Source organism: Silene latifolia, chromosome 3, assembly GCF_048544455.1.
Source record: "Silene latifolia isolate original U9 population chromosome 3, ASM4854445v1, whole genome shotgun sequence".
NCBI classification, from domain to species: Eukaryota; Viridiplantae; Streptophyta; class Magnoliopsida; order Caryophyllales; family Caryophyllaceae; genus Silene; species Silene latifolia.
The window spans coordinates 48380946-48393106 of NC_133528.1; the positions used below are offsets into that span (position 1 = coordinate 48380946).

The following is a 12161-nucleotide window of genomic DNA, read 5'->3' on the forward strand; positions in this document are numbered from 1 at the left end:
ATCTGGCTTTAATGTCATGTGTATCCGCAAAAAATATAAAATGTATCCGTAAAAAAATTAGTTTAAAAAAGTGTAAAAGTGCATGTATAATTTTAGTGTGAAAAAAGTGTATCTAGTTATGTTATAAAATGTATCTAATAAGAAGTGTATCTCATAAGGTAGTAAAATGTATCTGAAAAAAAAAAAAGTATAAATAAGCTAGTTCGTACGGTTCGCACCGTAAGTCAGTTCGTACCTGAACCAGCCCCTATATATATATATATATATATATATATATATATATATATATAGAGAGAGAGAGAGAGAGAGAGAGAGAGAGGCGGGATCTCGTGAGTTTGGTTCTTACGGTGAGTTGTGAGTTTGGAAAATCTCAACCATTAAATATAAGAAAATAGATGGCCGAGATTGAGCCATATAATAACAGCTATAACACAATAAGAACGATACGCCATACCCAAACACACTTTATAATCATCCATTTAATCTCCATCTAAACCCAAAATCACTTAAAAATACAATTAAAATCAAGAAATTCTCGCAAAAAACACTGCAACATTGATATCATCTCACTTTCACAAATTCGATGCTCAAATTCGAACATTTATATCATCTTAATTTCACCGATTTGGTGCCTGAAATTGAGCGGATGTCAACTCAAATTCAAGGCTTCACAGCAACTGAGCAATTCCAGCGTCGACGCCTCCGTCAACGGGCGGCGTTTGCGGTGGAGGTTTACGACATTTGCGGGGCAAAGACGAGTTTTATACTTCATTCACTCGTTCTCTTCAGAAATCACCAACACTAGCGTTTAATCGGGTCAACCCGATTTTACCTGAGGTAGGTGGTGTTTATGGGTCCTGGATACACAGTATTATATCAAGTTCACTTTCGTTATGATGACAATTACCGTGTATGACCCAATGGGATTTAATTTATTGGGGTTTAGTAAGTCTTAGATTATTGTTGGTTATGTCACCAACATCAATCTAGTTTTGGCTATATCAATTATTTGTCGTTTAATCAGCTTGTCGTGCTGATTCGTGTCACAACTAAACATTTCCATTTCCGCAGTCATGACAAGTTTTCAAGTTAGGCAAGTTTTTGATTCTCACCATCCTGATGTACCTGAACACCCTTATCCTCCTCACTGCTTGGCTGGCTCAGACGAGTCGAATCTTGTTCCTAGTTAGTTTTCCTGCAACTCTTGTATCATGATCTGTGTTTACAGCTCGTTGTGCTGAAACTTTGCTTTGCAGCTCTGAGATGGTTGGAGCAAGAACCTAATGTAATAATTAGGCGTAAAGATTGTCATGACGGATTCATAGGATCCATCCAGGAAGACGGGTCAAATGTGTTTGTCAACTGGATCAAAACCAACAAGATCAAATCTGTATGCTATTTTCAGATTACTCGAACTTCTGTGATTTCGTAGATTCCTGATTTTTATCAGACGAGTATAACAATTGACAAAAGTTTGTTGTTTATTTTGAAGCTACTGGTAGTTGGAGTTTGCACAGATATTTGCGTCCTGGATTTCGTCTGCTCCACATTATCAGCTAAAACTCGCGGTTTTCTATCACCTTTAGTTATCTATCAGGTGCAAAGCTAGTTTTCTTGCATCCCTCATCACTATTTTTGGTTAGATCATGAATAGGACAATGACAAAGAAATGGCAGCATTTGGTATGGTGAAGGGATCAGGTCAATGACTTTGGTCTGTCTTTTGTTTTGGATCTCATACATTTCCTCAAAATTTGTTCAATTTGTTACTTAGATCCGCTATACTTGGCTCGCCTCGATCCATCTTGCTTAGACGATCTTCCTTTCATTCGCGAACTCATACCTACAAAATTAAACGCAAAAAACACTGATTTGGTGTCGTTTGTCATTTATTGGGTAGAAATAACATTACAATAACGCCAGAATAACAAGAGGTAAAAAAAAAAAATAAGAAAAAAAATCAAAGTAGTAAAAAAAATCAAAGTGACACCGGAATAACATCACAATAACAGCAGAATAACAGTAGAATAACAGCACAATAACACGGGTAAAAAAGGAAAAAAATCAAAGTCGTAAAAAAAATCAAAGTGGCATTGGAATAACAGCACAATAACACCAGAATAACAGCACAATAACCTGCGGTAAAAAAATCAAAGTGGTAAAAAAATCAAAGTAGTAAAAAAATCAAAGTGATACCGGAATAACATCACAATAACAGCAGAATAACATCACAATAACACGTGGTAAAAAAAGGAAAAAAATCAAAGTCGTAAAAAAAATCAAAGTACAGCAGAATAGCATCACAATAACAGCACAATAACAGTAGAATAACAGCACAATAACACATGGTAAAAAAAATAAAAAAAATAAAAAAGTCGTAAAAAAAATCAAAGTAACAGCAGAATAACATCACAATAACAGCGGAATAACAATAACAGCACAATAACATGTGGTAAAAAAAAGAGAAAAAAAAACCTAAGTAAAAAAAAGCACAATAACAGCATAATAACACGAGGTAAAAAATAAGATTAAAAAAAATTCAAGTAAAAAAAAACCTGGTACAAAAAGAAAAAGAAAAAAAGGTAACATAATGAGAAAATTAGAGAAAACATAAGAGAAAAAAAATTGAAGTGTAAAAAAAAAAGTATAATAACACGAGGTAAAAAAAAAAGAGAAAAAAAAAATTAAAGTAAAAAAAAAGAGTAGCACTAGAAAAAAGAGAGAAAATAAGTAAATGACAGTGATTTTATATGACATGTAAGATTAAATCTTGGCCATTCATCTCTTATATAATCTAGTGGCTGAGATTTCCAAGCACAAACTCACAACTCACCATAAGAAACAAAACTCACAAAAACCTAACTCTCTCTCTCTCTCTCTCTATATATATATATATATATATATATATATATATATATATATATATATATATATATATATATATATATATATATATAGGCAAGATCCGGTGAGTCCACCTATATATTTGAGTCCATGAGTCCATAAAACAATATCACGCACTATACAAAACAATATCACGGATTTTTTTTTTTCAAATTTTTTTTCGGAATTTTTTTTTTTTCAAATTTTTTTTTTTCGAAATTTTTTTTTTCAATTTTTTTTTTCAAAAAAGTTTTTTTTTTTTTTATATATATTTTTTTTTACTGTGATATTGTTTAGTGTATAACGCGTGATATTGTATTACAAAACAATATCACGATTTTTTTTTTTCAATTTTTTTTTTTTTTTCGAAAAAGTTTTTTTTTTTTTTTTTTTTTTTTTTTTTTAATAAGATGTGATATTGTTTAGTATAACGTGTGATATTGTATTACAAAACAATATCACGACTTTTTTTTCAAATTTTTTTTTTCAAACTTTTTTTTTCGATTTTTTTTTTTTGAATATAATCTGTGATATTGTTTAATATAAAGTGTGATATTGTATCATGGACTCACGGACTCAAAAAGATAGGGTGGACTCATGTGATCCTATATATATATATATATATATATATATATATATATATATATATATATATATATATATATATATATATATATATATATATATATATATATATTTGAGATCCAGTGAGAACCACCAACATAATGAGAACCGTGAGAACTCCACCATACGAAATGTTTTTAAGAAAAATAATGACATATTTGGATTCGGCATAGAACTTAAATGCTAGAAAACATATTTCTTGGTCTAAAAAGTATAAGCTAGTGACGAAAATCGAGGCGAGATACATTTTATTATTTCCATGCACCTACTACTCAATTTTATGTATCTAACAATTTTCATGCACATGGAACTTATTTTCTAGCACCTAGAGCCTGTTATTTTTATGCACCTAGTGATCATTTTCATGCATGTAGCAATTTTCATGCACCTAGAATTCGTTTACGTGCATCTATAGCCGTTATACTATACCTAATTGTATCTTTGTACATTAAGTTTATATATTTTTTTTAATAAAATCAATAATTTTTTTTTAGTTATACTAAATAATGTGTTTGACTAAACTAAACAAATGGTAAATGATCCATCAAAACGTTCGAAACAAGATTTGGTGGATATTTATTGAGGGTTCTCACGGTTCTCATTATGTTAGTGGTTCTCACCGGATCCTGACAAAATTGGGATCCTATGAGAACCACCAACATAATGAGAACCGTGAGAACTCCACCTTATAAAATTATTTAAAAAAAAAAAATGACATATTTGGATTCGGCAAGGAATATTATGGCTAGATAACATATTTCTTGGTCTAAAAAACATAAACTAGTGATAAAAATCGAGACGAGATGCATTTTATTAATTTCTATGAACCTACTACTCATTTCATGTATCTGACAATTTTCACGCACCTAGAACTCATTTTCATGCACCCAGAACCTGTTGTTTTCATGCACCTAGTAATCATTTTCATGCATGTAACAATTTTCATGCACCTAGTATTTGTTTTCGTGCATCTATAACCGTTTTAGTATGCCTAATTGTATTTTTGTACATTAAGTTTATACGAAGTATTTTGTTAATAAAATCAATAAATTTTGTTTAGCTATACTAAAAATGTGTTTGAATAAACTAAAATAAGGGTAAATGATTCATCAAAACTTTCGGAACAAGATTTGATGATGATTTAGTAAGGGTTCTCACGGTTCTCATTATGTTAGTGGTTCTCAGGATCGACTATATATATATATATATATATATATATATATATATATATATATATATATATATATATATATATATATATATATATATATATATATATATATAAAGAAATAGGATCCTGTGCGAACCTAAAGTTCGGTGCGAACTTACGAACTGATTTAAAAGACCTCAAATAAAAACTCACGCGCTAATAAAAACTCACGCACACTACCATTTAATCTGACTCTCAATCTCATCCACATACTCTCTCGTCCATACACAGGCCCACAACCTCCGATCATCAACCACAAAAACTCGTGGCACTTCCCTACCGGTTGTCGTCGCGGCGAGCACCATCCATGTCGACAAATCACCGTGACATTCGTAGACTCCGCCGACCACACTAATGTCGTCCTTATCTCGTTGGTGAACAACCTCGAATTCGGCGTTCACACTCCTAGACTCCAGTGACTACACAAAGACCATTATTGGCTCTAAGATTCCCGACAACTTCGCCGGATCCCTATCTCCGGCAGAACCTCATCCACAAATCCCAATTTTCTTTTTCAAAATGTCAGATCTACTAACAAATACAAGTAATTTCGAAAACCTAATCATATAATTGTAATCCTTGGGAAATTTTGATGATGGTTGAGTTGACGACGATAGTCGTCTGATCGCACGCGTTATTCCATGTATCTTGGCGTTTGTACTTGAGGTCAGTAGATCTGAACAACTAAAAAATGATGAAGGATAGAGATGGTTGTTGCGTTTGTGTTAGGAAGGTTGGTGGTTTATTATGTGGTGTTCGTTCGGGAGCAGCATGGGGTTGGTTTTTGGGTCAGTGGTTCATGGTGTCTATGAGGGTCAATGTGTGGCCAGAGGATGGGATTCAACCAGAAAAAATAGGGTTCAGAATCAACCGGTTGCTCAAAATTGTTAATGATCGGAGATCCAGAGACTGCTCGAATCGTTATCCTGTTAGCAGGATTCGTGTTCAAAGCATTGAGCAAAGTCCAGAAAACCCGAATATAGCTCTTGCTGTTCTAGAGGTGATATATGCTTCCTCCTTGGTAGAAGGTATCCCAGTGGAATGGCACCACTCTCTAACACCAGCAGAAGATGTGGCGAAGGAGTTGCTCGAAGGCCAGCGTGAAGGATTATTTGAAGAGATTGGATTTCCTTATCACGTACTTTCTATCGTCTGGGGAGGAAAGAAAGAGATTGATTTATACGCTTATGTGTTTTGTGCTGACCTGGTTGTTTTCTTCTTAGTTGCCATCTTCTACCAATCTATCATAAAAAACAAAATTGAGTTTCTTGAAGTTTATCAGCTTGAAGATCAATTCCCAAAGGAGTTTGTTTTCATCTTGATGGTAAGTTCCTCTTCTGGAATATCTTTTATTGGTAGGTGGTGACGGCATTGTTGGCAGTAGAGCGGTGGTTGTGGTGGTGGCAGTGGCTGTGCCGACGGTGGTAGTGTAGGGTGGTGACGGAGGTAGTTGTGTAGTATTAATTAGGGGTTCATGGTCATGGTGGTTGTGGTTGTGGTGGTGATGGTGGTAGTGGTGGTGTTTGTGGCGGTGGTAGGGCAGCAGTGGTGGTGGTGGCTACGCAAAAATACCACCTAGATACACATAATATCGGACCGGATACACATAATATTACTACTAGATACATGTGTATCTAGTAGTATTATCATGTGTATCTGGAAGTATCTGACTTTTAATGACATGTGTATGTGGGTTTGAAAAGATGTGTATCTAGCTTTAATGTCATGTGTATCCGCCAAAAATATAAAACGTATCCACAAAAAATATAAAACGTATCCGAGAGTTAATGTTAAAACTTGAGGAATTCCCATAAAGTGTATCCGTTAATAATATAAAATGTATCCGCAAATAGTATAAAATGTATCTCGGAGTTAGTCTTAAAACTCCCAAAAAAATTAGTGTTAAAAAAGTGTAAAAATTGCATCTAGAATTTTAGGGTGGAAAAAAAAGTGTATCTACATATGTTATAAAATGTATCTGAATAAGAGGTGTATCTAGTAAGGAAATAAAGTGTATCTGAAAAAAAAAAAAAAAAAAAAAACTGGGTTGAAGCTAGTTCGTACGGTTCGCACCGAACTTTAGTTCGCACCTGACCCCGACCCTATATATATATATATATATATATATAATTCTATATAGAGGCAAGATCCGGTGAGTCCACCTATATATTTGAGTCCATGAGTCCATAAAACAATATCACGCACTATACAAAACAATATCACGGATTTTTTTTTTCAAATTTTTTTTCGAACTTTTTTTTTAAAAATTTTTTTTTCGGAAATTTTTTTTTTTCAAATTTTTTTTTTCGAAATTTTTTTTTCAAGAAAAAGATTTTTTTTTTTTTTTTTTTTTTTTTTACTGTGATATTGTTTAGTATAACGTGTGATATTGTAATATCACGATTTTTTTTTTCAATTTTTTTTTTTCGAAAAAGTATTTTTTTTTTTTTTTTTTTTTGTAAGATGTGATATTGTTTAGTATAACGTGTGATATTGTATTACAAAACAATATCACGACTTTTTTTTCAAAATTTTTTTTCAAATTTTTTTTTTCAAATTTTTTTTTCGATTTTTTTTTTTTTAATATAAGCTGTGATATTGTTTAATATAAAGTGTGATATTGTATCATGGACTCACGGACTCAAAAAGATAGGGTGGACTCATGTGATCCTAATTATATATATATATATATATATATATATATATATATATATATATATATATATATATATATATAGGTCGGGATCCGGTGAGAACTCTTAAATATTTGAGGATTGATTTAACGTATAAAATATCACTCGTTCTTCTAAACAATATCACTCGCTAATAAGGTAAATAAAAAACATAATCAGCGTCGATCAAAAGAATAACGCGTTACATTTTTTTTACTCTACACTCTCTCTCTAAAACTGAATCAAAACTGAAGCAAACAAGCTTTCTCTTTCTAAAACTGAATAAAAAATGACGCAAACGAGGGATTATATTGGCGAATCACTCAGAATTACGAAGGAATACCGATCATTTTTCAATATAATTCCGTTTTGAGCAGAATTCAGGTACAATTTTTTTCTTATTGCTCTGATTTTAATAGATTCTTTACATTTTATTATAATACTCTGCTCGAAAGAATAAGAACGTAAAGGTTGAATAATGTTTAGCGATTTTAACAAATTCGTTACATTTGATTATAGTAGGTGTAATTTAGGCATTTTAATTTGCAGTATTAATTGTGTTCGTATTGTATTAGCATATGATTGTGATGTGAAAAGGTGATTATAAACCATAGTAATTTATGTATTTGACTACTTGTGACTAGAAGTGGAGCGATAAATTGAGTAATTAATTCTTGAAGTTATGTTGCTGATTAAGAAGTTGTGAATCAAATTAGAAATCTAGAATTACAAGTTTTGGTATCATGAATGAAATTGTTTGTCTCTGAATGAGTTTTGGAGGAAAAAGGAATTGGAAGGAAAGAGTTATCTGATACGGTTGCTGTTATCTAGTGTAGAATTCCGTTATATAATGAAAATCTCTCACTGTGTCGACTGTCGACTGTCAAGTAACTACAGAGTACCACAAGTACGTGAATTAATATGTAAACCTCTGATAAGCGAACTAGTAAAACTTATGTTACTACAATTGCCTACGGAATGCCTAATATTTGACATGTATCAGTTTCAGAATTAAGACTGTCTTCTGATTATGTCTAAATTCACATTGGATTCTTGAATTTGGGATGTCGCTTCTGATTGTTCATATTAGTACAATCAATCTTGTATGTTTGAGATTAATCCTGTAAATTTGCTATGCCACTGAGATTCAATTACGAGTATCTGACCGGGTGTTGAATCAGGTGTAGGATTCAGTATGAGACGTTAATTGTCGAGTGTTCCCTGATATATTATTTATCATTTCTAAGTTTGCGGCTGGATGTTTGTAGACTGCTCTCTTTGTTATTACGGAGTATTTGGTTCTTGATTTACCTCTAATCGAATCCTTGACTAAATGTTCATCCTCTCAGCTTCTATCTTCTACTTTATCCGATTGATCTAACCACATAGGGCCTTATGGGTTGCATTCTCCATTTATTGTTTGCTTCTAAGTGCAATGTGGAACTGAAGTGTTACTATTGCAGGAATATGTGATGAGAAAACGGAGTGCAACCTAATCATCCTTTTCTTGGCCAATTTGGAGTGTGTATGAGATACAGGATAACCCAAACAGTAAATGAACCGATCCGGCAGGTTCCTCGTATCAGTCATTCACAAGAGGTATATTTTATATACTAAATAGGGGTGAAAATGGGTCGGGCTATGCCGCCAGTCAGTGTGCCATTTAATGTGCCACACTCAGTTTTTGTCAAAAATCACACCTTATACAAAATAATAGCACTATTTCACAAGTGCTTTAAATGATTCTCCAATTTTGTGATACTATGAAACAATACCAGAACCATTAAAATAAAATACCACACGTCCTTATAAAAAATATCACAGTTTTGTTATTAATGTGTTAAACTTACTACTGACATTATGTTTTTGTTCTTTGTTTTTTTTTGCAGATTTTTTCACGTGAGGATGTTGATTAAGAGCTTGTGTGCATGCTGAGAAAGTCTATATTACATCATCAACTTAGCAATATCATCTCTTTTTTACTCATTATACACACATATACAAATTGTTTTATACTTAGATGTAATTCCAAATGGCAACAAATTTGTATTCTTTCTCCATTTTTGGTTAACAGTATCATAAAACTTAAGAATCAATAATATAGTGTTACCAAGATTTGCCTTTTGTATTTTGCAATATCACACGTTATTCTAAACAATATCACACTTCAATTGAAACAATATCACTATTCTTCTGAGACAATATCATCACATCACGCTTAATTGTAGACAATACCCCTTGTGTGATATTGTTATACAATATCACATGTGCTTATAAATAATATCAGTTTGTATACAAAACAATATCACGGTTAAAAGTATTTTAAAAGGAGTTTCCAATTTTGTGCTACTGTGAAACAATATCACAACCAGGTAAATAAAATACCACAAGTCATTAGAAATAATATCACACTGTGTAAAACAATATCACACTATATACAAACAATATCATCACATCACACTTAATTATAGAAAATACCCCTTGTGTGATATTGTTATACAATATCACATGTACTTATAAACAATATCACTCTATATACAAAACAATATCACGGTTAAAAGTATTTTAAAAGGAGTCTCCAATTTTTTGCTACTGTGAAACAATACCACAAGTCATTAAGAACAATATCACACTGTATGTAAAACAATATCACACTATATACAAAACAATATTGAAGTAAAAAAGATTTTTAAATCCCTATCCACTTTTGTTATATGAGAAACAATATCACAACCATTACAGTAAAATATCACATGATATTTGAAACAATCACACTTTACCAAACTTTACCAAGAAATCTCATCTTTGTGGGGTTCGCACCCACGTCTTGTGCAATAGCACTGCTCGCCCATTTGAGCTAAAAGATGACATATTAACATCGACATTAATGATGGGTTAATACACGAATTAAACGGGGTGATTACTTTTCGATTTAGTAGCTTATACTTATCCACAACTATGGAAAGCATCAAGGGTATCAGACCTCCATTTTTCTGAGCTCAACTTCTATAGAAGCTTTCTTGCTGGTTTCCTAAAACTCTAATAAGACAGTTTCTTGCATGCTATATTAAAATCAAATGGGACATTTGGGATGGATCAAGTTAACGAAAAGGCTTAAAAAGGAATTGTTTTGTACCTCAGTCGTAGCGGATGTAGAAGCCTTAGGTATCACATAACTGATGTTTTTTTCCTGAAATCTCTGCAAGAATGTTAATATATTGATCAAGTTGAAATCTATCACCAAGGGAAGAGAAATAGGCGTAAGGCCAGTTCGGTATGTGTTCTTAATTTACAGTTTTTATCTTCCTCTATTGCGTCCTTCACGCTATTAATTCTAAGAAGAGTTCTCGTAACATATTCTTCAACAGCAGAACGAGAAGGCGTGACAGGGTGAATCCTGATCTTGACTGCTGAATTCAGTTTCCATTTCGTCTAGCTCCCCCTCATCTTTACTATTTGCATCCTTTAAATCAGATTGCACCTCTTCATCATTCTTATCCCCGCTGTCAGAATCCAATCCTTCACCCTCGTCAGGCTCTCTTCACAAAGAAAAAGGAAGCATTGTTTTCATGTCAGCACTCATTTAGGGAAATCATTCTCATCAGTAAGTAAGGATCACACACATTAGCAAACCATTTCAAATTTTGAAAATAACTAATTTGTATAATAATGTATGTATATACCAAGAATTCAATAGGGTAATAACTCGTACCCCATAGATTTAATAGCATAGCTTTACATGTATCAAATGGGAAGAAATCATTCTAGTTCACAAAAGAAATGTTATATCCCAAACCATTTCGACAATACTACCAATCTAGTTTAATAAATGTAACAATGATTATACCATCACAATAAACATCATGAAAATGCTATATAACACTATTTCCATTACCTTTCTGATTGGCTAGAAGACTCGGATATTGAATGCATCAAAAATTAATCCTCAGTAAAGGACAAAACATTCAAAATCCAATCAGGAGGTGACCAATCCATCTTAAGAAACCCCGAATTCTTACTCTCCCCTTACTCTCCCCTTACCTCACAAACCTATTCCTCATCAATATCCTATGAATAGAAAAAAAATAAAAAAACCACAAGATAGAAATTTAAATTAGGGGAAACGCAGGACGATGACAACAAATAGGTCAAACAAAACTAAAACATCAAAATCACAATAAACTTAGATGAAATTGAAAATCGATATATAAAATAACAATACACGCAATGATATGACTACTAAGGAACTAGTAATTGCAAATATATGTATGAAAAATAGCAATTACATGAAAATAAAGCTGTAATTACGAATCAAATAAGTAGTAGAAGTACCTGACATTGCGATTATGATTGAAAGAGTATGTTCATTGACGAGAAATAGAAGAACGACAAATATATAGCTGAGATTGAACTCAAAATCACGAATAGAGCGTATGAAAATGGCAGATTCTATTGAAGAAGGAAAAGAAGAGAGAACGTAGAGAAAGAAATAATTCAAACGATAGTGAATGAATTTGCTGGGGGAAGGGGTATATATGTGCGCGTCGAAATGACAAATTTACCCTTAATGATCCGCAAATAATAGGGAGTGTTGGATCTCTTAGATCAGACGGCTTGTATTAATCCTCAATCCTCAAATATATAACTCATACTCATATGATCTCATTCCTATATATATATATATATATATATATATATATAACAAAATGAGTCCCCTTCCTTAGGTGAGTCCATAAGTCCTAATCTTAGCCTTTAGATTATAACAAAATCAAG

The 12161-nt window shown here is 32.4% G+C and overlaps 1 long non-coding RNA gene across 1 annotated transcript; it reads left to right on the top strand.

Annotated features, from left to right (window-relative positions):
• Positions 1-447: 447 nt before the first annotated feature.
• LOC141646076 (uncharacterized) lies at positions 448-1774 on the top strand. Its single transcript, XR_012545323.1, has 3 exons — positions 448-1185; positions 1257-1390; positions 1493-1774. It is a non-coding gene; the product is annotated as an uncharacterized LOC141646076 (long non-coding RNA).
• Positions 1775-12161: the final 10387 nt, after the last annotated feature.